Here is a 26,972-nt window from a genome sequence, read left to right as displayed (position 1 = left end):
TTACAGAAACAAATTTATCTACAAAATAGTTTACGATTAGATCTCCTTGGTGGACTTTTTTTTTTTCAATTCAATTTAATTTTATTTGTATAGCGCTTTAAACAATGGTTATTGTCGCAAAGCAGCTTTACAGAATTAAAAGAAAATTACGGAAATTAGTATGAAATGTGTGAGAAAATATGTATAAATCAAAAATGATTAGTTTGTCCCTGATGAGCAAGCCAAGGGTGACGGTGACAAGGAAAAACTCCCTGAGAAGGCAATATTAGAAACCTCGAGAGGAACCCGACTCATCAGGGAACCCATCATCATTCGGGTGATAAGGGATAGCAGGGACTAGTGGATAGCATGCAGTGCTGGCGCCAATTATCTCTGTGGTCTGTGTTTGATTCCTCGGCAAGATGCTAACTCCAGAATTTGCACAAATAAGTGCACCCTTGCAACCAGTTCCAAGTCCAAATAAATTGAGGACGGTTGCTTCAGAAAAGGTATAAAATGAAAAGCAGCTGAAACAACAACAAAAACAGAACAACAACAGGATGTTGGAATTAAAGTTGTAAGAGCTGGTACACGTGGGAATGGCATCCAATCAGAGGCGCCCTTTTTTTGCATAATCTATTTGGATAAAAGGAATGGAAACTGTTAGACTGTATAATGATAAAAAAAAATCATCTCCTCTTTTTCTCTTGCTAATTTGTTGATATCTGTTTGAGGACCTGCTCATGTATACAATGCTCGATTCTTTTTTTTTTCCCCTTTCTTTTTTTCTGCAGGGTGTGAAATAGTATTTGACACCCCTGATTGGGGATCTGCGCCGCCTGACGTCACTAAAGCAGTGCGCGCGGACTAGTCATCCCCTCCACTACGCGAGAGAGCGCGCGCCTCCGTCTCGAATGCGGGGGATCCAGATGCGCGCCCGCGCGCGGCACAGCTCGTCCGGTTAGAGCTCGGATTCCAGGAGAGAGCGACACGCTCGAGATCCAGCTGCGGAAGGATAGACAGAGAGAGAGAGAGAGAGGGAGATGTCGTGGTTGTAAAATAAATGAAGGCAGGAAGAACGAATATATACAATATTAACTGCATCACCCGGGATAACGCGGATTTAAAAAAAAAAAAAAAAAAAATCATGGTTTAATTCGGTTGGGATTATGAGGATGCTTGGAATTACCGGCGCTTTAAGATTGTGAACTAGTCTGGACCTCTGATAACCTCCTGATCTTGCAATTTTTCAAGCATTATTATTTATGCTTTCTTTTTATTTTTAAGTCTGTCTACATTATATATACTTATTTTTGTTTCCCCCCCCCCAAATGTCGCGTATCCTCCAGTATTTTTTCATGCCCTCATATCCCGCGTGACCGAACCCCGGTGGGTGGATAGATTTGTGAAGAGCTTCAGTGAAAAGCTGCTTGATCTTCTTCAAACTGAAGCGCATCATCATGGACGGCGAACTTCATTCGTACCTAAAAAACGCATCCGGCACTGTCGAATAACTGCTGCTGTCAGAGAGATCAGGTAATTCTGCATGCTTCTTCTTATTGATCAACCGCTTCAAACAGACACCCTACGCATGCAAAGACGTATTAGCAGTCTGTGTGCGTACGCACGAGTCGTAAAGTCTCATCAGTCCTATTCTTTCTTTCATTTTTATTCCCCCCGTATTATCTGAAGTTGCGCGCGTCTCCATCTCTTATTGCAATTCCTCTTACGAGCAACGTTTTAATCCTTGCTTCTTCTTCTTCTTTTCTTTTTTATTCTCCCGATGGTAACTTCTTTGCACACGGAATGCCTTAGAGTTATGATCACTTATTATAGAAGGGGGAAACAAAACATCTTCAGCTATTGATCACTGGAAGCAATTCCGCCTTGTAGTACTGTAGCATACTACAAGGACTGTCGCATTTACCCTTTTCTTTCTTTTTTTTTTTTTTGGTGATATATGGATGATATATTTATTATGTGGCACACCTGCTGCTTTGGAGAGCTTGGCGCACGCACCGACGCATTTGCGCTTTCCTATCTATGCTGATTGCACAGCACAACTCAACTCGCTTACGGAATAACCATTTATGTGTGATGCACGCGCCCAGCCTATCTATCTCTTCGCCTTTTCGCGCGGTGGTTTTCTCTCGTGCATGCAGGTGGTGCTGCTGATGAACATTCGCCCATCTGTTGAGTGCAGCTTTAGCTCGGATCCGGGAGAAATACGCATACACCAGAGCGCGAGCGCGCTCACTTTAAGAACACATCTCTTAATGCCAGAGAACAATTCACGAGCGTTGCCTGTCCAGGCGCGATATCCATTAATGCACTTCGTCTGGAATTTGGCAATGGGGACGCGAACAGAGCTGCTAATGCAAGATATGGTTAAAGCCCCCTTCTATGCGTTCATACACCCCAGGTACATTAGCATAAGTGCAGCCTTAAGGGGATAACATTCCTCTCTTGTGCCAAACGAACAGTGCATGGGATTAAAATAAAATGTTTCTACATGGTTTGGACCTACAGTACTGTACATCACTTGCTGGTGTGCATGTTGCCAAACACTGTTAAAGCAGCTCGCTATTTAGCTTGCAAGCAATGGACCATGGATCACTGCATGTGGAACATGAGCCAGGTGACAGCTTGGCCTTGCCTGGTTGAGTAAACCCCAATCCCTGACCATCCAATTTTTGTCCCCAAATAAACTAAACTCCTCCCTTATCTCTCCACTTCTTGGCAGTGTGGTGCTTGTATGGCAGTTCCGAAAGAAAAGGAAAAAAAAATGGGAGTGTGATATCTGACAGTAGAGTGAGTGGTTTAGATAAAGTCAGCTACAGGAAATCCTTAATGAATACTATTCCTTTTATTCCTTTATTTATCTCCTTATCAGTGCTTTCCTATCAAAAAATCATACTGATTTCTATATCACTGCTTAGTTTAGGTAATTCATTTCAATCACCGAGACAAATCATGAACATATTAATGGCGTTGGGATTCGTAAAAAAAAAGGTTTATATTGTTTTGCAGTGCCGTCAGTGCATTAATGCTGGAGTTATCACATAAGCTATATTATGTATATTGTGTAATGTTATGCTAATGATTTCAGAATCCGAAATGTGCTCTTTATATATATAATGAGGCATACAACGGTGGACCCTGAAGTCTCAAAATTAATTTCTTCTATAATGCAATGTGCTGAAGAAGTATCGATTGTCTATTGATGAGAAACAATGATCCATGTATCCTAGAAGCAAGAGCACTGCAGAGCATCTTGAGGCATGCTATAAATCCGGGGAGAATAAAGTAGCCATGCTCATGTGACAGGATCGTCCCCAGTGTGTTTTTGTAAGTTGCAGTCTCTTGCATCTCGATCTCCTAGCCAGCCGAATCTAGCTGCTGTCATTTTCTTATTCTGTCCGCCAAGGATTATGTACTGACATGTTCCCCCACATGATTGTGACAGTGAGGGGTCTGAAAGCAATATTTGCTTTTATAAAATGTTTTTTTTTTCCATTATGTTCAGTCAAGATAGAAATCCAAAGTCTCACAGATGGTATTGATTCTTTGTCTTTCTCTTTATAATGCAGTGAGTAAAGTTATGACTTTTGAAGCGACATATACCTTATGGCTTCCCCCCCCTCTCCCCTCAATGCACATTCACGTCTAAGTATGAGGTCGCTTCTAGTGTGTGAGTTCCATTGAGCATTTCACATCTTGACAGCTCTATAATGTGAAACCTGTTTCTTAATTTTAACATGGGGGGGGGGGTTACTGTATATGGTTGATGCTCAACCTGCCTTTTTGTAAAATAATAGATTTTTTCTAGCTAAATGTGCAGAACAATTCAGTCATAATTAATTTCACATTACAGAATATTATACAATTCCTATTGGCTTTAGGCAGTTTTGCAAGAATTGCAAACTATTTTGATTCATGTAAACTGTGTTATATAAGAATGTCCAAAAAAAATTAAGCTAATTGTTTGGCCACATTGGTGGCTCAGTAGTAGGTTTCTTGCCTGCTATGTGGAAGGCCTGGGTTTGATTCCCACCCAAAACCACTACTAGACACTACACGCTACTAGATGCAGTGTGGTTGTGTCAGAAGGGACATTTGGTATAAAACCTGTGTCAAGTTGTTGTGCAGGTTGGATGATCCGCCGTGTCGCCCCCTTAACGGGAATAGCTGAAAGACTAACAACTACAAAATACCATTATTTATTAGAAGTTATCTGAATGTTGGGACAAATACCCCATCAAAGGGAATACCAAAATAATACTTTGCTCTTAATTGATATAAAGGTGAATACCAATATCATCTTGAACAGGCTGTAAATTAGATGTGATCAAATGTACATGGAATTATAGTGATTATAAACACTAGTTTGAATGAGCGTGCAAGTACAGTACAGTATGTGTGCTTGTGTCCTATGATGGACTGGCACCCTTGGGAAACCCAAAAAGTAAAAAGGGAGAAAACTGTCTTTCAAACTCAACTGATAGAAACACTAACACATTGATTGTCTAAAAGAAACGTCTAGTAATTGGTTTAATTACATATAATTTAATATGTGGCATGTTGGTTAGCACTGTGGCCTTGCACCTCCAAGGTCGACGTTTAGATTCCTGCCCCGGGACTGTGTGCGCGGAGTGTGCATGTTCTCCCTGTGCTTGGTGGGTTTCCTCTGGGTACTCCGGACATGCAAAGACATGCTCATTAGCTTAATTGGCATTCCCAAATTGCCAGTAGTGTGCGGTATGTGCTCTGCGATAGATTGCCACCCTGTCCGGCGTGTATCTCACATTGTGCCAAAAGTCTCCTGGGATGGGCTTAAGGCCCCCTGTGACTCTTTACAGGATAAACGGTATAGACAATGAACTAATAAATACAATATAAAAATTACTATTAAATCTGTCCCACTTTATACAAGCCTTTACATTCATCTAACATTCATCATCCTGCCAATTCCATTTTTAATAATAATAAAAAGGAAAAATACCTTTAATTGTATTTATTTTTAAATAATAGAATGGACAACCAGAGTTATAACATATTGTTACATTACATGGATAATACATGATAGTGATAGTGACACTATATGAAGGATTATAACTATCCAGTGTAAAGCAAGGGCAAACAAACAGCAGCCTCTGTGCATTATCTGGTGTCAATAACCTGATATTAACATTCTGTTACCTTTCCTTCTGGGCCACCAGAGATGTTTCCTTCAGAACAGTGACCCGTGTGACCATAGCCTCAAGTGTGCAGCCTATAAAAGGCGTCTGGTATAAAACAATACATTCTACCACTCTTATATAATTTTGTGGAAGTTGATCCAAAATGCCCGATGTAACACTGAAATCATTTGACTTATTGCTAGCGATTTAAAGCTGTGTGGATGCAGATCAACGAATGTTAAAATCTTTAAGGTTGTACCTTATGTGAATTATTTAGACTTCTTAACTATAACAAGCCATTGTGTATTTCAGGGGAAAATTGGACATTGTTTGTTCTGCCAAGCCCTGTTTGAGTTGGACGGTGGGCAGATCAATACGCAAGTTGTTTGGGACCTGGACATCTGTGACCGGCACTTTCAGACCTAACCGCCGTATACATAATGCCGTTGGTGATGCCTTAACTGCAAAGTCTTCTAGAAAGCAAAAAGAATGTTCCATTGCTCTGGTGCGGGACACGCTCCTGTGAAAGAAAGAAAAAGAAACGCAGATTAGAGAAGCTGGCGGCAGACATACGGACCAAATGCATGAGCTGTTGGCAGAAATGCAATGTTGCATTGAAGCGCAAAGCATGAGGGAGCCTAGTAAAGCCATCTCACATACAGAAACAGATTGTGTCTCATTCCCTAAATTTGAGGCTCTCTTTGGCAGGAAATGCACCAAAGCAGATTAAAGATTGGGGTGAAAATCAGGAATACTGTACAGTAGTGGCGCTGAATGCACAACAGGCTTTTGGCTGAGATAATGTTCTAAACCTTAATTTTTTTTATTACAATCGCAGTGTTGGATTACATCACATGTAGAGTACAAATCACGTCTACACAGCCATATGTAAAAAAAATAATCAATGTTCATGCACTTTTATATTTTATTATGGCATTCGATCGCTTTGGGTAAGAGTCAATCACTCGGCACATCTTGACTTATTGCCATTCTTTCTCATGAAAGCATGATTTTTTATTTTTCTCATTTAAAAGGGCCGGGCATTTCTCATGCACAGCTGTCTTGAGCTCACCTCACCGATTTCCAATTGGATTTAAATCTAGACTCTGACTCATTCCTAATCAAATCGTTGATCTTGTCCTGGTAAAGCCATTTTTTAAAGTATGAAAGCTGATTGAAATAGCAACATAGTAAAAAAAAAAATTATAAAATAAATAAATACTAACTGTCCACTTTAATAGGAACACCTGCAAATTCATGCGGTTAGTCGATCAGGTCAAGAGACTCAGGTCAAGAGTTTCCTTTAATGTTCACATCAAACGTAAGAATGAAGGAAGAAAAATTGCGAACTTTTTTGTGAAAGACTTTGATCATGGCATTATGGTTTGAGATTTTTAGAAGCTGCTGATCTCCTTGGAAGAGTACGCAACAATTCTGAGAGTTTTTGATAAGAGAAGTCAGGGGAAAATAGTCAGATTGGTTTAAGCAGCCAGGAGGGATATGAACGCTTAAATAAATGTAGTAAGCAGAAAAAGAAAAACATCTCAGAATACACAGAACATCAACATTTGAGAAGGAGAGGCTACGATTGCAGGAGAACACATCAGGTTCCACCACTGCCAGTCAAAAATAGGACTCTAAGGCTATAGTTCACAGACTTTCATCTAGTATTCAGCCTATGCACAAAATGGTTTAGTTTTTGCACCATTTTGTGTAAAATATCGAGACTAAACTAAGCATCAAGCGATAATAAGCTTAATTATGAAACATTTATTTTACTTGACTGTCACTGCTACACCACTATAGTGTCGTGTCACTCATACACCCCTCATACATATTCACACAGTAACAGTAACCTGTGTTGCAATATGCCACCTAATGTCAGTCACATACGGAATACGACTACTTACTCCACGAGATTTGCATGTAAAATGTAATTTTATTCTAAAAAGCATGCCTAAATGCAAACCATTTCCATAAAATCCAAGGTGTAATTAGATTCAGGCTGGGCCAAGTCTGTTTTATCACACGCATCTTTGATTGCTAAGTCGCTATCCACGCACACACACATACACACACACACACACACAAACATGCGCACAATCACAGAAACTGTTGCAAGCCGAATGTGTAAATATTTGTCAGGTATGAGCTCATCCTTGAGGAGTGAGTGATAATGAAATCCTTCAGATTTTGTTGCACTGCTCTTGGGTCTTCCAGAGTGTGCACACAGCTACAGCACTTAGCCTTGACATAAGGGAAGCTAAATCCATTCAAATCACATCATATTACACTGTTGTGTGCTTTGCCTTTTCCAAAAGGATCTTCGGATTTCCAGCCCCAAAGCCGGTTCTCTCAGTTGAATCAGTTGAATAAACACTTTAGCACCTGATTTCTGAAGCTTTTTGAAACCAGCGAATAAGACAAAATGTCAATGTTCATGTTTAGCACATAAAGTTTGATCTACAGGCTACCAAGAACTATCAAGTGGCTTGAGTCAATGACATTCATGATAATTCCTCAATGTATGACCTATATATACTGTACGTGCATGTGAGGTACTCTCACTGATAACCTTTATCCGATGATGAAATCATTCTATCCCGAAAAGAGTTGTCTCATTTATAGGTGACCTCAGCCACTTCTATCAGGAATGCATGCAAGCCGAATGGTTTGATGAGTGAAGAAATGATATCATATGCAACGACCTTCGCAGTCATCAGATCTCAAACCATTTGTATGCCTAGGGGCAATGTTGAACTGGCGTCTTAGACAGTGCGCTCAAGCAGTATCATTTAGATGTCCATTGATGGAGTATTTTTCGAACAAATGGGGTTTATCTCCGGACGCTGGTGCAATTTATGCCCGGAGTCTCTGAAACTGGTGGCCTGTAATGGACCAAACCCTTATCACAAGACTTTATATTGTTTTTGTAGTATATTTAATGTGCTGGTAGTTTATTAGGAACACCTTCTCTAATTGGTACTTTGTTGCCTTTTTTAGGGCTTCAGGACATCAGGAACTCGCATGAGAATCGGTCTTACTTATAGCTTGAGACATTTAACATTTACTTATCTTTGTGGAAGTAGTTGCATTGTGTAATTGCTGCAGATTGACACTTATTTCCTTTTCATCCAAACATGCCAAGGGACTAGACAGAGAAATAATAAAATCCAGTGTCATACGTATGTTAATAAGTGTTTATGATCATGCTGAAATAATGCGTAAAAAGGGTAAACTTACTGTAGTTAGCAACAATGTTTAAGATACTGTATGTATGTCTCATGAAAATCGGACAGCGTTAGTTGTAATGCTATGATGTAATCGGCCCTTAAATGCATCATTCGAAGTGTATGTATATATATATATATATATATATATATATATATATATATATATATATATATTATACTGTATATACATCTAGGAACTTCTGTATTCCAACTAGAGACCATTAAGGGCAATGCTGACTATTGTACCTATATATATATATATATATATATATATAGTTGACCAGAGGCGGTACAAGGCAAGGCAACCACTAATCCATCATATATATAAGATGGCCAAAAAAACACACTTTAGAAAAAGTTTTATTACACACTTTAGTATTAAATTTGTTATATATATATTAATATATATTTGTTATATATATATATATATATATATATATATATATATGATAACATTATGTTGATAATTGATATAATATACATAAATTATATATATATATATATATAATAAGTTTTGTTCCATGATGTTAGCCAACAGAAGCTTGCCTGCCCAGATCTGACTTGAGCCAAAGCTATAGGAAATCCTCATGCTGACCAGCCCGTCTCATTTTGGTTCGGCCTCCGATTTCTATGCAGTCAGCGAAGGCCACAAGCCTATGAATCGGAAAACAGCTTTTATACAGTATATTTTGCTCATGTTTCACTGAGGATCACCACACACACACACACAACCACCATGCCACCGCCACAGCTTGTACTGTTCACACAAAGTGTGATGTCTGTATCTGTCATTACCATGATGCAAAACAAATTTGGATTTGTCATGTTTGGTTGCTGCTTGACATGTTTTTTAAATTAAACACAAGCCAATGCTAGAGATGCTAGTTCCCTTAGTTACAACACACACAGCGTCCATGTGATGTTCTTATTTTATTTTTTGTAGTGTATATATTTTTTTTAAAGATAAATTTTGCAGACTGGCAGCTTATTAGAATGAAAAAGTTAGCGTGTTTATACATGACCTTTTTCGTTGGATTGATTAGCTTTATAACTGTTAGAGCAGTGTGAATATTACCAAGATCTGTAAATAATTGTCATTTTATTTGAGCCTGTTTATTTTAGTATCTTGTGGGATGAGTAGTAACGATTTAATTGGCCAAAACGCGTAACCCATTCTGACTCGTTGCACTTTTTGATCAGTAAAATTCTAAATGTGAGAAAATGAAATCATGAGTGATGAGAAATTGCAAAAGTACAAAATGATTTTGGAGACAAAGTTTTAATTTGTATTTACGCAGTCTGCAAAGATGACCGATAAGCACAAACAGGGTAAATATGAGGATGTGCAGGGATTTTTTTGTTGTTGATATTATTTTAAAGAAAAATGGTGTCGACAAAAAAGAGCAAAAATAATCAAGTAAGAAAGAAAATAATCATGCTCATTATGAGCTATATACACAGTTGCAGAGTTGTGGTGCCTCAATAGTTTGGGTTGATGCCCCAGCACTTCTAAGCTGCCACTACTGGGTCTCTCTCTCTCTCTCTCTCTCTCTCTCTCTCTATACATATATATATATATATATATATATATATATATATATATATAGAGTGCTATTTTATATTTTGAAATGATTTTAAATGAAACTGAAACTGCAGCAATTAATGTGATAATGATTGGGCCTGTTTATGCATCAGTGCACTATTGACATATTGACAATAGACTCCCATAAGATGCCTAAACAATGCTTGTTATATTCCTAATCATCATACCAGTTCCTTTTTTATTTATAAATTGTCTTTTGAATTTTTTTAGGATAGACAGTGTGTATAGTGTGATATACATAGTATATGCAGATTTGTGAATATATATATATATGTACTGTATTGTATGCTGTAGCAATTTTGTAATATATGTTTATAATTTCTGCATAATTATGTACAAAATTATTCAGTATTTCCATATAAAATGCATAAAAATGCTACTTATAGTTCTGTGCAAAAGTCTTGGGCACATACAAAAATATGCTATAAACAAAAGATGCTTTGGAAAACATTTCTTCATAAAAGAAACTTTTATAAAGAGCAATAAAAAGCAATAAAGAGTAATAAAACAAACAGTCAATATTTGTAGTGAAAACTCATTGATTAAAATCAGGAGTTTTAGACACAGATTTATGCAGTTTTATAAAAAAAAAAACAGCTGTTAGGTTTTACTGAGCGTGCTGGAGTATATGAGTTCTTCTGGTAACTTTGTCCTACTCGCTAAGTTTTTTGTTTCCATCTGAAATCTTGTCTGTCTTGTACTATATATTTTTTTCTTTTACAGCCATGCATATATTTTTCTGTAATGTTATTTATTTATTAATTTTAAGTTATATATGGAAATACTGAATGATTGTGTACATAATTATGCAGACATGATAAACATATATAACAAAATTGGTACAGCATATAATATGGTGCCTAAGACTTTTGCACAGTACTGTATATGGGACTCATATATACTCAGCACCACTCAGATTAGTTTTTCTCCATTCTAGCACAATAGTTGTTGGAATTTTTCAAATATGCAACACATACTGTATGGCATCAAGTAACTAAGTAACAACAGCCACAGTTATTTTAAGACACAACGGTCAGCTGTTCTGAAACAGTTCTTGCAAGGACAGTATTGTAAACTGGCTCTCATGAAACTCATGTCAGCAAAGCCATGCACCCAAAGCAGCTACTAAGTTTTACTAAGCATCCTGCAGAACCACCAACAGTTCTTTTAAGATCTTTTTTGCATGCAAAATCTCAATGCAGTAGCTTCAATTTAGTTTTTTGTTTTTTGGTCTAACAAGTGATTGCTTATACTGTATAACGTGCTGTGTGTGTGTTCAGTACACTGTATCTTTCAGTCTGCCCAAAGAGAACTTGTAGCCCCCTGTCTGGCCGTTTCTACTTGAGAAATCTGTGCCAACCTTAAAAGCATGAAGTGCGCACGGCTGATTTGCATAACCTTAACGAGGCGTATGCATGAGACGGTGCATAACCTGAATCTAAATATGTATAAATGTCCTTTGGTAATTATATTGACATAACTTTTAAACTTAAGTCGCGAGCGGTCAGTCAAAGTAAAGCTAAAGGTCAGTCGGTCTACACAGCATGTTTAATGTGAGAATTACTTGTCTACAAAGTTGTCATTTGTTCAGTGGTAGTGCTCCTATCAGATCACTGAACACAGTGTTATTAAAATAGGGGAACATACGTAGATAGTCTTGTTAACCCAAATAGCTTTGGGAAACACTTTAGATAACCTACAGTGATTGCAATGTTTTTTGGTGTATCTGAATCCAGTTTCTTTGCATCCCACCGGTCACATGCTGTTATACACCCCAGATGCTTGGCTTAGAGTATATTCCTCTCATGAAGTTAAAATGACCATCTGTTAGTCTGTGGTGCCATACTGCACCTACAAAGTTAATAAAAATTGTCACATTTTAGAGAAAAAATGTGTAAATAATCATTGCTGACTTAGACTTCACTGATAATAAAACCTATGGTCAATCTTATGCGATCCATCCTGATTCGGATTAAATTACCCCGACAAATGTAATTGTCAGCAGTTTTGGAATTCAGTTATGTGTCTAGCTGGGTATGCATAGATAGTTTTGTCATCGTTTATTAAAAGCAAACTAGATTGAATCTCATGAACATTACAATGCCCCTAGGCTCATGCCAAGATAGTAAACACAGCACGGATCCGCTGTTTATATTTCCAGACAGCACGCTTATCCTATAGTCAACCTCAGAAGTACTGGCCTCTTTTTACAGTATGAATGAGCAAATATTTATTCAGTCTGTCATGATATAAATGTATATCATAAATCTATTGATACCAGTTGTTGTTCTCTTTTAACATTTATTTGCATGATGTTGCATACAGTATATGTTAATGCCTTTTTGCCAGTATCATTCTGATTATCGGCATATTTGACTCCATGGAGTATCTCAAGCTGAAATGGAAATAGATAAATATGTATGATATGGATAAATTCCACTTTTTTTCTCGTCAAGATGGTGACCACGATACACAACTTCCAATCATTACATAAACGACTGTAGACGACCCTAAGGGGTAAACAGCTTTATCCAAAGTGGCTTGAGAGGTCCAGGCAGAGCCCTGCAAATTACTCCTTTTTGGCCGTGTTGACAGCTTCAGCGAGAGGATGAAGTGGAACTATGCTTTTCTGGACACACACAGGAATCAGGTCAGCTTGTGTTCTCTCCTCTCCAAACAAATAATAATAATAATAACGTTACGTTGATTCACTAATTTGCAGCACATCTGTCTACCGACTCTAGTTTCTGTAACCCTCTTTTGGTCTTGCTACTTCCAAGGTTGTCTGTGACTTTGTACCAAAAACAATTATTTATTACGTTTTATGCATGCAGTCTTGCATTGCTGTTTATAAACTTCAGCTTGGAAAAGAGGAAGCGCGTCGTGTTCACATGGGCATGGATGAAATGAAATGAAATTCGCTCTTTTTCCAGCAGCAACCTCTTTAGGGGCCAGTCCAGACTTTATGTGGATGTACTGTAATAGTCCTCATAGCGGCATTTCATTTTAAAACAAGACAGTGATTATCTAGTCTTTCCCCCCCCCCTTTTTTTTTTTTTGTACAACTCTGCACTAATGCATGTGGTTTGACATTGACTATTGATTGAATATTGATTTTTAAATATTGATTACCTACACAGCAAAATTCTCAGTGTTGAATTAACATGGTACAGTGCTGATTAAGGGCTAGTTAGACTCAAATGGAATCTGAGTGCCAAAACAACACTGAAGATTTTACTGTGTAGACGTACAAAGCGATATAGATCAACATGTCCGTGTAATAAATAAGCATTAATTATTAGGTGTAGTATTTTACCCCAGCATACAGTAGGTACCCGTCATTGAGTTTGTAGAAATAGTTAACTGGCGCATAACTTCCCTTTTACTCGGCATTTTGACTTAATTTATTGCGCAAGGTTTAGTTTTCATAGTGTACGTGCCATTTTTTTGTTGTTGGAGTAAACCATGATGAGTTGAGATTTGTGTGTGTATTGAGGGTTGTGGCGGTGTGTAGGTGCATTACAGTCATTTCTGTGTCTTCCGCATACTTTGTGTATACACTGTAAACTATCGTGTTGATTGACTCTCTTGAGTGACGCGTATAGCGAGGCCCATCTCTAGCGTAAAAATGCTAAAGCTGTTTATAACTTCCAATTATACAATTTTCTTACATTTCTGACTGGTTTCCAGTCCTACAATGAACCTTTGTAGAAGAACCTTTCCTTTATTCATATAGATTTGAAAATATAAAGAGTATAAGAAGAACATAAAAATAAAAGGAAATCATAGGGGTGATGTAGAGCCTGATGCAACTGATAAGATGAATAATAGTATTGTTTCCTTTAATCATTCTATTTCATGAATAGAATAGAATAGAATAGAATAGAATAGAACAATTCTATGCGTTTTTAAGCACTTTATTTACAATGTTTTGTGAGCACTGGGGTGTGACTGTGTGTCAATGGTGAACAACTCACACAGTTCATAGATTAAGTAGGAGTGCCCCTTTGTCATATTTTGCCTAGAGCCCAGGACCCTTTAGATGGACTGCATTTCCTTTAGAAATGTCTCCAGCCCTGTTAGACATTACAGGAACTGCCTTACTGATCACATATTTTGATTCACCAAATATGAATCAATTGCTGAAATTGTATTATTTTTTTTTATATATTTTAGCATATTTGCTAACAAGTGGCAATAATTTTGGAGTAAGTTATATAATAGGTATATAAGAGGGGGAAGTTGGGGGGGCGGGGGGGGTTCTCCAAACTATGTGACTACCATCTCTTTGAACTGCTAACGCACTATGGGGGCGGTGTAACACACTCGGAGGACAGCGCTATCCGCTCCTTCCGCTTGCATGAGCTTACAGACGCCCATGATTGGCTGTAGAGCCGTGATTAATGTAAGTGTCTTCCATCCCTCGCCACTGAGAGAGCTCTCTAGACCCCCGGCTGCAAGAAGCTCCTGTACATCATCACCCGGGAATCGAAACTAGGGATCTCCGGATAATAGGCAAAATTATAATTAATTACGAATTAGAATTTAATTATTTGTTACATGTTCCTTACAATAAAGTGAAATAAATTGTTTGCATATCTCATATTATTCATATTTTTTGCAAGGTGACAGTGCTAACCACTAGCCACTGTGCCAACACTGTTTTGCCTTAATACTGTAAGTTCCTCGATTGGTGTTTTGATGATGCTGGTGAAGAGCTCTGTCTAACATGTATTCCGAAATCTCCCATCAGGGTTTAATTGAGATTAGATCCTTTGACTGTGAAAGCCATCGGATAAGATTTTTATAATTTCCGTCCTAATAAACACCTGATTGGGCCCTCATTTCCTACAGATGGAGGCAGGGACATTCAGAATGGCCACTTCTCCCAGAGAATATACAGGTATATACATGTAATATGTTCTTTTTTTTTTTTTTTTGTAGAATAAAGGTAGTCATTCAGTAGAGGTTTGTATTGATTTCCAGTGATCCTACCCTTTAACGGACAAATGGACCCAAATGATGCCTGCAAAATACCAGCCGCAGCATTGAATTTTAAATTTGTCACCCATTTTCGGTATATGGTTTTCTGACAGTAAGAAACAAAGCATGGTATCATTTACTGAATACTGATTGGACCTAAAAATTGTAACACTGTTTAAAACACCACATTAACTTTATAACAGATCGTTTCAGAATGTTTGTTTGATGTCTTTTGTTTGTTTGAAGTTTTACTGCACAAATCAATAGAAAAAAAATATGATTCTTATCGTATTTTTTCTTGTAATTCTACTCGCGGGAAAGGTGTTAGCATATGTGTGTCTGCAGGTCCCGCTGTGAGGGAGACTTTTTCTCCAGTGTGCCTACGAGCTCTAGCGTAGCCCACTGTGCAGGTTCAGTAAGTAGGATAGAGCCGTGTGTGGGGAAGCCGCTAAGTAAATTATCCCCACTGCGCTTCGCTTTGCTGCACATAATACACCAAAGTGCACATGAATGGGAATGAGTGGAGACGAGCGTGCATCAGACCTTGCAGAAAATCTGAATATTAAAGCACTCAGCCAGGCTGATGTAGAGGTTTTTGGGAATATTAAATAAGAAAGAAACATAGTTAAATTACAAAAAAAATAAAAAATAGACTTAAACTGTGGTGTAAACATCTAAAATGTCTGCTTGGTTACTTAAAGGATTATTTATTTATTTATTTATTTATTCATTTATTTCAAATCACATAATACATGAGCACAATTTATTACTAAGTATAGCATGCACATGCTGCAATTTTATGACTCCATGGTTCATTGTAACACAAAGTCGAACCGAATCTACTATGCCATCTTGTAAAATAAATAAAAAAGTACAATAGAAAAAATAAGAGAATTATAGTTTTTCTCTACTTACATGATCAAAACACCAGAGAATATGTAGTGTCCTTTAAGTACAGATATGGTTCAACATCTCTCTACAGCACTTATGTAATTATACCATTTACAAACTCTAGAGGCTAACCATAATTGCACTGTATAGCAATCAATCAAGCATGCTTGATTTTTTTTTTCATGTCCAATTCCTCCCCGTCACTAGGGGGCTCCAACATTAAGGCTACTACTACCAGTTAGTCAGGAAGGTCAAAGACTATCACATGTTTTCTCCAAACCATGTAACTCACGCTCTATGGGGGTGGAGTAACACACTAGGAGGACAGCGCTATCCGCTCCTCTCACATGAGCTCACAGACGCCCCTGATTAACTGTAGAGCCGTCATTAATGTGGGAGCCCGAAGTACCTCTCATCCCTCCCCTCTGAGAGAGCTCGGCCAATCAGCTCTCTCTAGACCTCCGGCTGCGAGAGGTTACAGCATCACCCGGGAAACGAACTCGCGATCTCCGGATGGTAGGGCGAGCACTTTACCACTGCGCCACCCTGAGGCTCTAATTGGCCTTTCCAACTGGCCCATAGTATACATCTGTATGAGAGAGTATGTAATTGAGTGTGTGTGCTTGTGTGCCCTGCGGTGGACTGCTATGTACCCCATCTTGTGCCCCGAGTCCCCTGTAATAGGCTCCAGGCGTCCTGTGACCATGTAGGGGAAAAACAGAAAATATAGAGAATGAGTGAGAGGTAAAAAAAAAAAAAAAACAGCATGCAAAACAAGAGAATGTGTTGAAACAACCTGAAATTAGGTTACTGCATGCAAGCGTCCTCCATCTATCAAGATTTTAGAGGTGTTTTATCTTATAATCTCAGCATGGCAGAAAAACAACTTAAAAAAAAAAAAAAAAACTCATCCAAAGAAACAGACACATAATAATTCTTGCACGACTGCCTTCAGTTTTCCGTGACATTTAAAGTCATCCAAAAGCAGCCAGTGTGATGAACATATAAGATGCTACCAGTTTGTATAGTTACCATGCTGCCTTTTTTTTTTTAATACCGTTCCACTCCCGTTCCCTCTTCCTTGATTTTATCCACTGGCGCTAATAATTGGATGATCTAGAGACAATGAGACTGAAAGACGAAGCCAAGCATGAGTGCTAAGCTCAGTGCTTGTGCAGTCAGACGGCATTGGATCATGGTCAGCTGACATGGACCCAGCCTTATAGCTTTGGATTCCAAACCAATCCTGTTCTGTTGATGGCGATAGAGTGAAAAGCAGTCCCCCCAAGTGAAAGTGATTAGACATGGACTCCTTGCTCTGAAGATGAATTTGCAGAGAGAGCAGCTGGAAATCCGGGCCACAAGGATGAAGAGCTACATTGGGAACCTGTTTTTTTGTGCACTGTAGATAGATACTACTTGATGTGTTCTTTATGCATCGTTTTTTTTAGCAGCTGGTGCAGCCAGCTCTAGGATTATCAGCATAAAAATGAGTCGCGATAAAAAAAAATGCAAAATGAATAATGCATGCTATGAGTGACAATGTGCGTTTTACCTTATAGGGACGCGCTCTAGTTTTTGCTCAATATATATTATTTTGCCAAAGTAAAATCCAATTCTAAAATGCTTTTATGATTCCACAGCTCATTGGATATTTCTGTTTATCATGTTTCTGAGGTGCAGCTAATCAAGAGAGGGAGTGAGTGATTGAGAGTGCAAGCAAAGCGGACGTGATTAGAAAACCTGATCATTAAACATAACACTCAAGGGTTCTACATAGTGGCTTAACAAAAAAAGCATTTACGCTTTAGTTGGAAAGTATGTGAGTTAAAATAACAACTCGTACAGATCTCATAGCAGTGTTAACAATAGCTGCAACAACAGCTAAAGCAAGCCATCTGGCTTTCCTTTTCCGTCTTCAGGACCTCAACAAATACATCTGATTAACCCCTTGCCATCGTCCAGAGCAAAATTCTGTGACCAATGGATGTTATTTTGGTCTATTTGGTAAAATAGTATCCATTGTTTGAAATGAATGGGTGCTCACACAAATATAACCCTAACCTAGATATCGTGTGTAAAGATGTATTGACATGTGTATATCTAATAATTCAGAGAACAGACACGTCCACCATCCATCCATTCATCCATCCATCTAGAAAACTCTGTAGTCCAACCAGGGACCATGGAAGCCAATGGTGACCATTGTATTTATTGTATGACTATGGTAGGATCTCCGGTCAAAATTCACAGGCACATTTACACACTACGGACAATTTGGAAACTTCAGTTAGCCTAATTTGCATGTCTTTGGACTGTGGGAGGAAACCGGGAAACCCGGAGGAAAAGCACCCAACACGGCGTGAACATACAAAATTCTATGCACACAGACCTGATGCAGGAAACGATCCCAGGACTTGGAAATGCAAGGCGACAATGCTAACCACTAAGCCACTGTGCCACCATAATAACCATTAGCCTGCTGCATCTACAGTATCTATTCGTGCATGTTCCTTAAAGTCTATCCAGGTAACAGTGACATTGAATCAACAGCAATGGTCTGGAGGAACCTGGTAGCTGATCAAAGCTGATGACATGGCAACAATTAGGCAACATTTTCAAAAGAAAAATAAATTTAAATCGCGAACTCACGTTTCGTACATGCTGAGTGACACTGAGAAACACGTGCTCAATTTTCCCTCGCTCGATAAAATCTATGTCTTTCTCAAGCAACCCACTATTTCTTCCTACACAGGATTGTATTTGGTTCAAAGATCATAAACATAAGTTAAGGCATACATTATGCTTGTGATTTTACTGTACAGTAAGCTTAATGTTAACTGAACTACAGTATGGGTGTACTTAGTATATGGAAGGAACGATTATTTGCCATATAAAGCATCCTGTATCCCTATGAAAAAAAATATTAATGGTTTAAATAAAACATATAAAAATGCATTATTGTACTGTAGTTGGTTTAGAATGCTGTATGTGTATTAATGAATCTAGAGGAGAAAGAGTACAGCTCTCGGCTACAAAAAAAGAGGGAAGGTTTATTATTGATAAATATAATAAAAAGGTTTTATAATATTAATTAAAAAACAACAAGAGCATGCATGCTGTAGTACGCATGCCATGATTATGTACAACTGTTATTTTGAATAGAATTAAATATTCTACAAAATTGGCTGTTTGGATGAAAGAAATGATGTTAATACTACTATAAATCCTATCACTACTAATAATAGAGGTTAGCACTATGGCTTGGCTTCATCAGGGTTGAGGGTTCGAGTCCCGCCTCATGTTCTCCCCATGCTTGGTTGGTTTCCTTTGGGTACTCTGGTTTCCTCCCACAGTCCAAAGACATGCAGATTAGGCTAAGTGGTGTTCCCAAATTCCCAGTAGTGTGTGAATGAGTGTGTGCATACAATGGATTGGCACTCTGTCCAGGTCTAAATCTCCGGGGATAAGCTCCAGGCTTCCCTCAACCCTGCAGAGGATAAGAGGTATTAAAATAATAATAATAATAATAATAATAATAATAATAATAATAATAATAATATTAATAATTATAATAAATTGCTCCTTAAATTAAACATCAACATTAACTTTCCTAAATTAGCAGTTATTATTGTAATAACTCAGAGCAAAGCCACCAAGACAAGTCATTAAAAGAAAAAAAAAAAAGGAATGTATTTAAAATCTTTTCAGTTCATTCCAAACAAAGGCTTAAGGATAAAATATCTAATATAAATCCATATGAGTCATGATAGTCTGTAGATGCAGACTTTTCTTCACAAACATGACTTGGACATGAATTCAGTAGACATAATATAACACAATCATAAAAACCACAGACCTCACAGTCATGGACAAGGGTAAAGCTCCAGCCAGTCTGGTAAGGCATGAAGGTTGAGAGGAGAAATAAATACCGAAACCAAACAAGAAGTGGGTGTGATCGAGGGAAAAGGGCGGCAAAATCAAACAAAGGAAAAGGCCATGGCTGATCGTAGGGAGGTGGTGATCTGTAAGTAAACAAAGACAGCAAGCAGGGCGAGATCATGGAATTTATGAGTGACAGAAACCCAGGCAAACAAAATGGAGAGTCATGACAGTTTTAAATTTGCCACAGGTGGTGACTACTTTTTTTTTTAGATCTTTAGGTTAAATTTACTGTAATTTAAAGAAATTGACTTATGTATGTATGTACAATACTGTATGTGTGTGTGGTTCTCTGGTTCCTAGTGCCCATTATAAGCTGAGGATTAAACAGCATGGCCAGGCATTTTCATGTTAGTGGGAGGCAAGGAACCTCACGTCTCCTCTTGTCTCTGTCCCCCGGTGCCTCGTCTTAATTTGCATGTCTGTTGCAATTTATTAATGAGCCAGTGTGTGGCTTAGGCTGTGTAAGTGTGTTGGCCCTCTGGTCCTCTTTTTTATTTCTTTTTTGATTGAGACAACTTGGGGAACCAGGACCTCATTATACATAATAAGGCCCTTAAAAATCTTCTTTTTTAAAAAAAAAAAAAAAACCTGATATAGGATCGGTTTAAGATGACTGAGATTTTTATAAATCTTTTTTTTATTTCCCATGTGTGAGTTCAAAATATATGGGTTAAAATCTATCCAGTTCAAAATTTCAGATCCAGTTTGTTTTGTGATATTGTTGTCTTGTTACTTTTATTGTTGTTGGGAACTTGAACCATGAACTGACTAGATTTAAGTAAAATCCCTACCGAGTCATGTCTGTCATTTATCTATCTATTAATTGGTCTGTCTCTGTCTCTCTGTTCAGATTGATTTCGTTTTCTTAAGGTGCTTTTGCTTGAGTGTACCCTCTCATGATGACACATTTGTTCTTATTAGGTCACAGTTATGTACTGTATTCTGTGCTGTCTGCATAAAACAGCTTGAGCCGGTGTCAGCTGGCAGATTTTTTTGTGCCCACTGTGATTGTGAGGCAAGAGAGTAATTATCATTTACAAAACCAACTGTCAGAGAGTCTTGACTTTGTCCACCAAGCACTTGAGCAGCATGTAAAAAAAAAAAAAAAAAAAACCTCTTTAAATTAGTTGCAAGGTCGTATGAATTTTAATCGATACAATCTTACAAAGCTCTTGAAAAGACTTTTGCTCTTTGGAAAAAAAATGGAATTTCAAAATGCAAGGTTAGTGATGATGCAAGTAAATATAGATTCTTTATTTAAATTGTAAAGGTAAAAATAATGTTCAGCAGATATGAGTTAATGGAACCATGAATAGGAGTTACACGATTTGGTTAGCATTGTGTCCTCGCACGTCCAGGGTTGAGGGTTCTAAGTCTTGCTTTTGGGTTGAGTTTGCATGTAGATTTTTTTCTCCATGTATTCCAGTTTCCCCCCACAGTCCAAAAACATGCTAGGCTAACTGGCATTAACAAATTTTGTGACAATGATGGACTTGTATCCCATCCAGGTTGTACCCCACCTAGTGCCCTGGGATAGACTCCAGGCATTCCGCAACCCTGTAGAGGATAAGCAGTACAGAGTATGAGTGATGGAGTGAGACTAGAGGTGAGCTTTTGGATTTGGATCCTGCAGACAGAGATGAACCTTGTGTGAACATGAACAAGTTTTCATAAAAGTTGCATAAAATGGTAGAATTCCATTTTCATAAATTTTAACTTTTTAACATTCTCAGTTGATTAACAGGAGCAATATTTTGTTTAACTCATCCTAGTATATGCTTCTTCCAAATGGTTCAGATGTTACTTCATAGTAAAAGTAGCAATGCAATACAATACAAGGTTTTTGGGCATTAGACCACACCCACTTTGAACAGCAGAATTACATTACATCTCACATTTGCAGAATACTTAACATACTGTATGCCAGAAACACTCACTGAAACCAGACTGGATAAAACAATTTACTTTCTCTTTTTTTAATGCCAATTTTGCTGGAATATAACACTGTTTACCATTATCTTCAGTTTTTCAGTTGCTTTTAATACCAACTGTATTCATTATTGCTTATTGGACACAGATCATACATGGTTTTTAAAATGTACAGTATATTACATGTGCAAGTATGTCTGCTAAAATAAATGAGGGGAAATAAAGTAACTATAGAAAACACAATGTATTTGTATAAACATTTAAAAAAAATCAAACACAGACAAGGCTGATCCTGTGTACATGCCCATTTTTGGCAGACCCCAATGAATATTAATGCATATGCAGATGCAGTGGTTACATGGCAAGGTGTCAAAACAAACACCATGTCAGAAACCCAAACAAGTGAAGTTTTTTTTTTTTGACTGATTTCGTGAAAAGTTTTTTTTTTTTTTTTTTTTTATAATGACTTAACTCCACTGGTGTGTCCACTATGATGGTTATTTTGAAGGGGTCTTGGGTCACGTGACCTCAGTGCCAGTGCCTAATTAGCATACTAAAAATACAGCCTGCACAAAACTATTTTTTTTTTAATTATGTTTTTAGTAATAGATGCAAGGTCTAGACAATAACGACATATAATGACAATAACATCAATAATACTTATTTTGTAATTAAATTAGAAAAAATTGGGTTGCTCTACTTCCTCTACTTGTGTTATTGTCCCATCTTTTCCTCTTGTCAGAATAATAGGCAAGATGTCAAAGCTATGAAATAACACAATGTATTAAGCAGCAACCAAAATAGTGGTATTCAAAGCAAATTTCATATTGTCCCTTTTTCAGAATAGCCACTATTTGTCTTGATGACAGCTTTGCACACACTTGTGACATCCACTCAGCCAACTTTGTAATGCAGATGATGGAGTGCTTTTCTAACAGTCCTTATCTTCCCCATATGCAGAGTATTTTGGCAAATTTTTCCTCCAGTCGCTCTTTTTAAATCTTCTGAACCTGTCAATTGTTGACTAAGAAGACTTTAAACAGATGTGTAAATCTGTATTCTACAGTGTAGAAGTTTGCTTGCTTTAATTAATGGGATTGCTCAATGATCTTGTTCATTTGAAGTGTAAAAATGGTTGCCACGCCCCCTTTCTTTCATTTGTTATTGTCTCTTTTTTCCACCTAATTGATTAGTGGTCATTAATTGTGGGCTTACTCACTTAACCAGCATTTTTTGGTAAATTGCATCCCTAGTAAAACAGTGGAAATTCATCTGCAAACTGAGTTCAAACCAAGCATCAAAATTGGGTTGTAAGAAGATATAAGTGACTTTGAACATCCCGTGATTGATGGTGCCAGACATGTTGGTCTGATAATTCCTGAAAATGTTCATCTCCTGGGATTGTCACATATAACCATTTTTAGGGTTCACAAAAACCTTCTGAAAAGACAAAATATCCAGTAAATGGCAGTTCCCAGTGTGAAAATGACTTGTTGACGCCACAGGTCAGAGGAGAATGGCCAGCCTGGTTCGAGCTCATGGAAAGTCAGTATCAATGGTTCACATTGGTGCTGTTGGTATAATGGTGTGGTGGATATTTTCTTGGCACACTTTAGACCCATTAGTACCAATTGAGCATTGTTTTAAATTCCACAGCCTACGTTAGTATTGTTAATGTCCGTCCCTTTATGACCACACAATGCCATGCCATGCCACAAAGTGAAAATCATGTTAAACTGGTTTCTTAAACATAATGAGTTTGCTGTTTTTAAATGGCCTCCACAGTCACCAGATCTCAATTCAATTGAGATTGGGATGTGGTCGAATGGGAGATTCACATCATCGATGCGCAGCCAACAAACCTCCAGCAGTGTGTGATGATATTGTGGAACAAAATCTATTAGGAACGTTTCCAACACCTTGTTAAATCTATGCCATGAACAATTAAGGCAGGTTTGAAGGCAAAGGGGGTCAATTTCAGTACTTGGAAGGTGTACCTAATGAACACCTAACGTGGATGGTTAGTGTAAGGCAAACTGTTAGACATAAAGAATCAAAGACAGACAGGCAGCTGCATTCATGACTTCAAAATAAATTCTGAAATTGTTTCAAGGCCATAATATTGTACTGCAATTGGGGGACAGATGGAATTGCAACCTTCATGCAATTGCAACCTTCTATCAAAACACACTATAAGGTTAGTGACGTTTTTGTTTTCTTTTGCTCGAATGGAAGACTTACAGTTTTTTACTTTGATTTGTTTTTTAGATTTTCCAGGTTTATCATTATCTGTATTTTATCTGCCTTCTTACTGTATATTAGTCTACTGTCTTGGATAAAAAAAGAAAAAAAGTCTAGTTTTAATTTCTTCATACCATGCTGTTTCTTTCCTCAACAGCCACTGGTGGTGCTGTCATGCTTGGTTACACAAAAGTCCAAAATAATTAAAATGATCTAATACGGATGCCAAAACTGAAATCGAACATTGATGTCTTTTCATTTTTGAAAGGCTGCTAGCCCATTTATACCATCTGTCCCTTGTAGGACTATTGAAATCCAAACAGTATAAAATTAACACAAGATTGAAATTTACATAGCTGACTGACTTTTAACTTCCCTAAAGGCACCAATATCAGCGGTGGATTGTTTAAACAGTTAAATACAGCAGGCGCTGCGAACGCTGCTACAGTCCGTCGATCGATTTGTGCCAAGAATGAATTGAAGATTAGTGGGAGCAGATCGTGCTGGGCGTCTCTGTCATTTATACTGCCTGGCTAGTTTTGAAAACGTGCCATGCCACATGTAGATATCAGGCTAAAAATTGCTAATGAGCAAATCTGGTTCTTGTGTACAGCAACTTTGCCTATACGTTTTTTTTTTATGTGGTTACTGCTTGGTGATTCTAAAGGTCATGGACCATGTGTGTTATAAAACACTATTTTGGGAGGATTGTGCTGCCAAGTGTGATTTGGAGACGATTATACGAGCAATCAAATTTCCATGCATCTTGGGTTAATTCATATATGTGGATATGTGATCTTAACCAGATGATTCTGATAACCAAATCTGACGACCAAGAGATGAATTTAGAATGTTATTTGCAATCTTAAATAAGATGCTATGCTATGCTGCGCATGTGTATCTGTGTGTGTGTGTGTGTGTGTGTGTGTGCGAGCGTATGCGTGTGTTAGCAGTAGATTTGCTTTAAAAAAATAAATTTGCTGAAATAATTTATATGACACTAGAGAAAGAAAGCACTTTTAAATTATCATGTAGTTTCTCAGCAGCTTTAGATTAGCTGTTCATTTCAGAGTGCGAAAGATAAACATTTCATCCAAGACAGGTTTTCGAGCTTTCATTTTCATAGCTTTGCAGCAATCTATATTTCTTCCTACTGAGCAAACTGTTGCAGTTAAACTGCTGTTTATGGAGGGTGATGTATCCCTAGCATCAAGATGTAAGGTTCACCCAGAGCTACAGCAAGATAAATTGGTTTAATAATACCATAGTGGAGGTAATGCAGCATTTCGTTTCCCTTTTTCAAACTAGTGTTAATTCTTAATGCGGTTTAAAAAAAGCAAATTTGCTTTATTATATCCAACACTTGTTTGTTAATTACTAATAGTATTGCAGCTACAAAAATAATAATAATAATAATAATAATAATAATAACAATAATAATAATAATAACTAGAGAACGAAAATTTCTGGAGAAATTTTAAGTGTGCCTATGCGACAGCCGGGTCACTTCTAATGAGCGTGGCTACTTTTCAGTGCGTGGTGACGCCTTCCGTTGCATCATAGACACAGCCGTGATGTCATAGCAAAGGCCGGGCTCAATGTTCAGTCAATGGGACTTTTTGGGGCAGTTTTTTGGGAATTTTGAGAGAACGGCGCGACAACCCCCAGACCAAAAAGTCATAGCACACGATTCCCGATCAAGCCGCACGGAACGTGTACCATACGTGAGGGTTTTCTCAAAGCTGCAGGACGAGAAACGCTGCAAACTTTTAGGCGGAAGAATAATAATTGGATTTCTGGGGGAAGAATAATAGGTGCGCCTAGACACACTTAATAATAATAACAAAAGTTGCAGAACATGCAGATAATAGATTCTAAATCTACAGATATTTGGCATGGAAATGTACAGAACAGAATTTCACCAGGACAAATAATGTCAAATAACTGTATTCATTTTTTGTCGCTGATGTAATCTGACACTAGTATAAACACATGCCCATACATTGGCTCAGTATAACTAAATAAAAATATTAAAGCATAAATCGACCATAAACCAATCACAAGAATAAACAAAAATTCATTTAAAGAAATGGAAGAAAAATGCATCAAATGTTCATGCAGTGTGCCTTCTATCCTGTATTCAGCCTGTATCCGTAGGTTACGTTTAGAACTACTGTAGGATCCATTTTTAACAATGATTGTATTAGTGCATCCTCAGCTACAACAGCACAAGCAGCTCAGCGGTTACTGTTTGCACGTTCTGCAAATCATGGATCTCATATAAGACAGCAGTGTTCCGTCAAAACCCACCATAACGTTAATTATAGTCATTGTTTCTGTCTTGTAAATATAAAATTATCTACCTCAAGACACAATTCAGGTAAATATACTGTACTTTTGTGTGCTGTTAGCTTTTATTTCGTATTGGCCAACACGGAATTTTTTTTTATGTTTTTTTTTTTTCTTCACATTTCATGGTCTTCAATACTCTTTGAGAAGATGCATTTTTTCCCTGTACATTTATATTTTATTTCTTATTTAGTAACAATAATATCATCATCATCATCATCATCATTATTATCATAAATTTTGAACCACAGCACAGGCCTTGTCCAAATGGTTGAGACATTAGTTCATGGTAAAAGTATCAATATTTTGCAAATAAACAAACAAAAAACACACACAATTAATTTATTAATTTACGTTTTAGTGGTAATATCACAGTACAAATATGCTTGTCATTTGATCCACTTTTTTAAAAATAAAAATGCAGATCCTTTAAAGACACTGGATATTTTAGCATACCATGGCTCAATCAGGTTAAGTTTGTCACACATTTTAATAACATATGGTATTAAGTTGTATTTTAAGTAATTAGAGTTATGCATATTTTTAAATTTCCAGTTTAAAAAGCTCAGTTTTGATACCAAGTTTATTAATGTATCACGTCCGGTTGCTGAGATATGGTCAGTGCAAGTTTGTTTGCTA

The 26,972-nt window shown here is 37.5% G+C and overlaps 1 protein-coding gene across 8 annotated transcripts in view; it reads left to right on the top strand.

Annotated features, from left to right (window-relative positions):
• Positions 1–961: 961 nt before the first annotated feature.
• adgrb2 (adhesion G protein-coupled receptor B2) overlaps positions 962–26,972 on the top strand; it is a 450,506-nt gene continuing 424,495 nt past the window's right edge. For all 8 annotated transcript variants that reach the window (XM_053490019.1, XM_053490013.1, XM_053490018.1 and 5 more), the window contains exon 1: positions 962–1,515. The gene's annotated coding sequence lies outside the window, so the exon portion shown is untranslated. The remainder of the gene's footprint in view (positions 1,516–26,972) is intronic.

The sequence above is a fragment of the Clarias gariepinus genome, chromosome 28 (assembly GCF_024256425.1).
Source record: "Clarias gariepinus isolate MV-2021 ecotype Netherlands chromosome 28, CGAR_prim_01v2, whole genome shotgun sequence".
In the NCBI taxonomy this organism is placed as follows: domain Eukaryota; kingdom Metazoa; phylum Chordata; class Actinopteri; order Siluriformes; family Clariidae; genus Clarias; species Clarias gariepinus.
The sequence above is the reverse complement of the archived record's forward strand: the minus strand, read 5'-3'. Positions and strand labels throughout refer to the sequence as shown.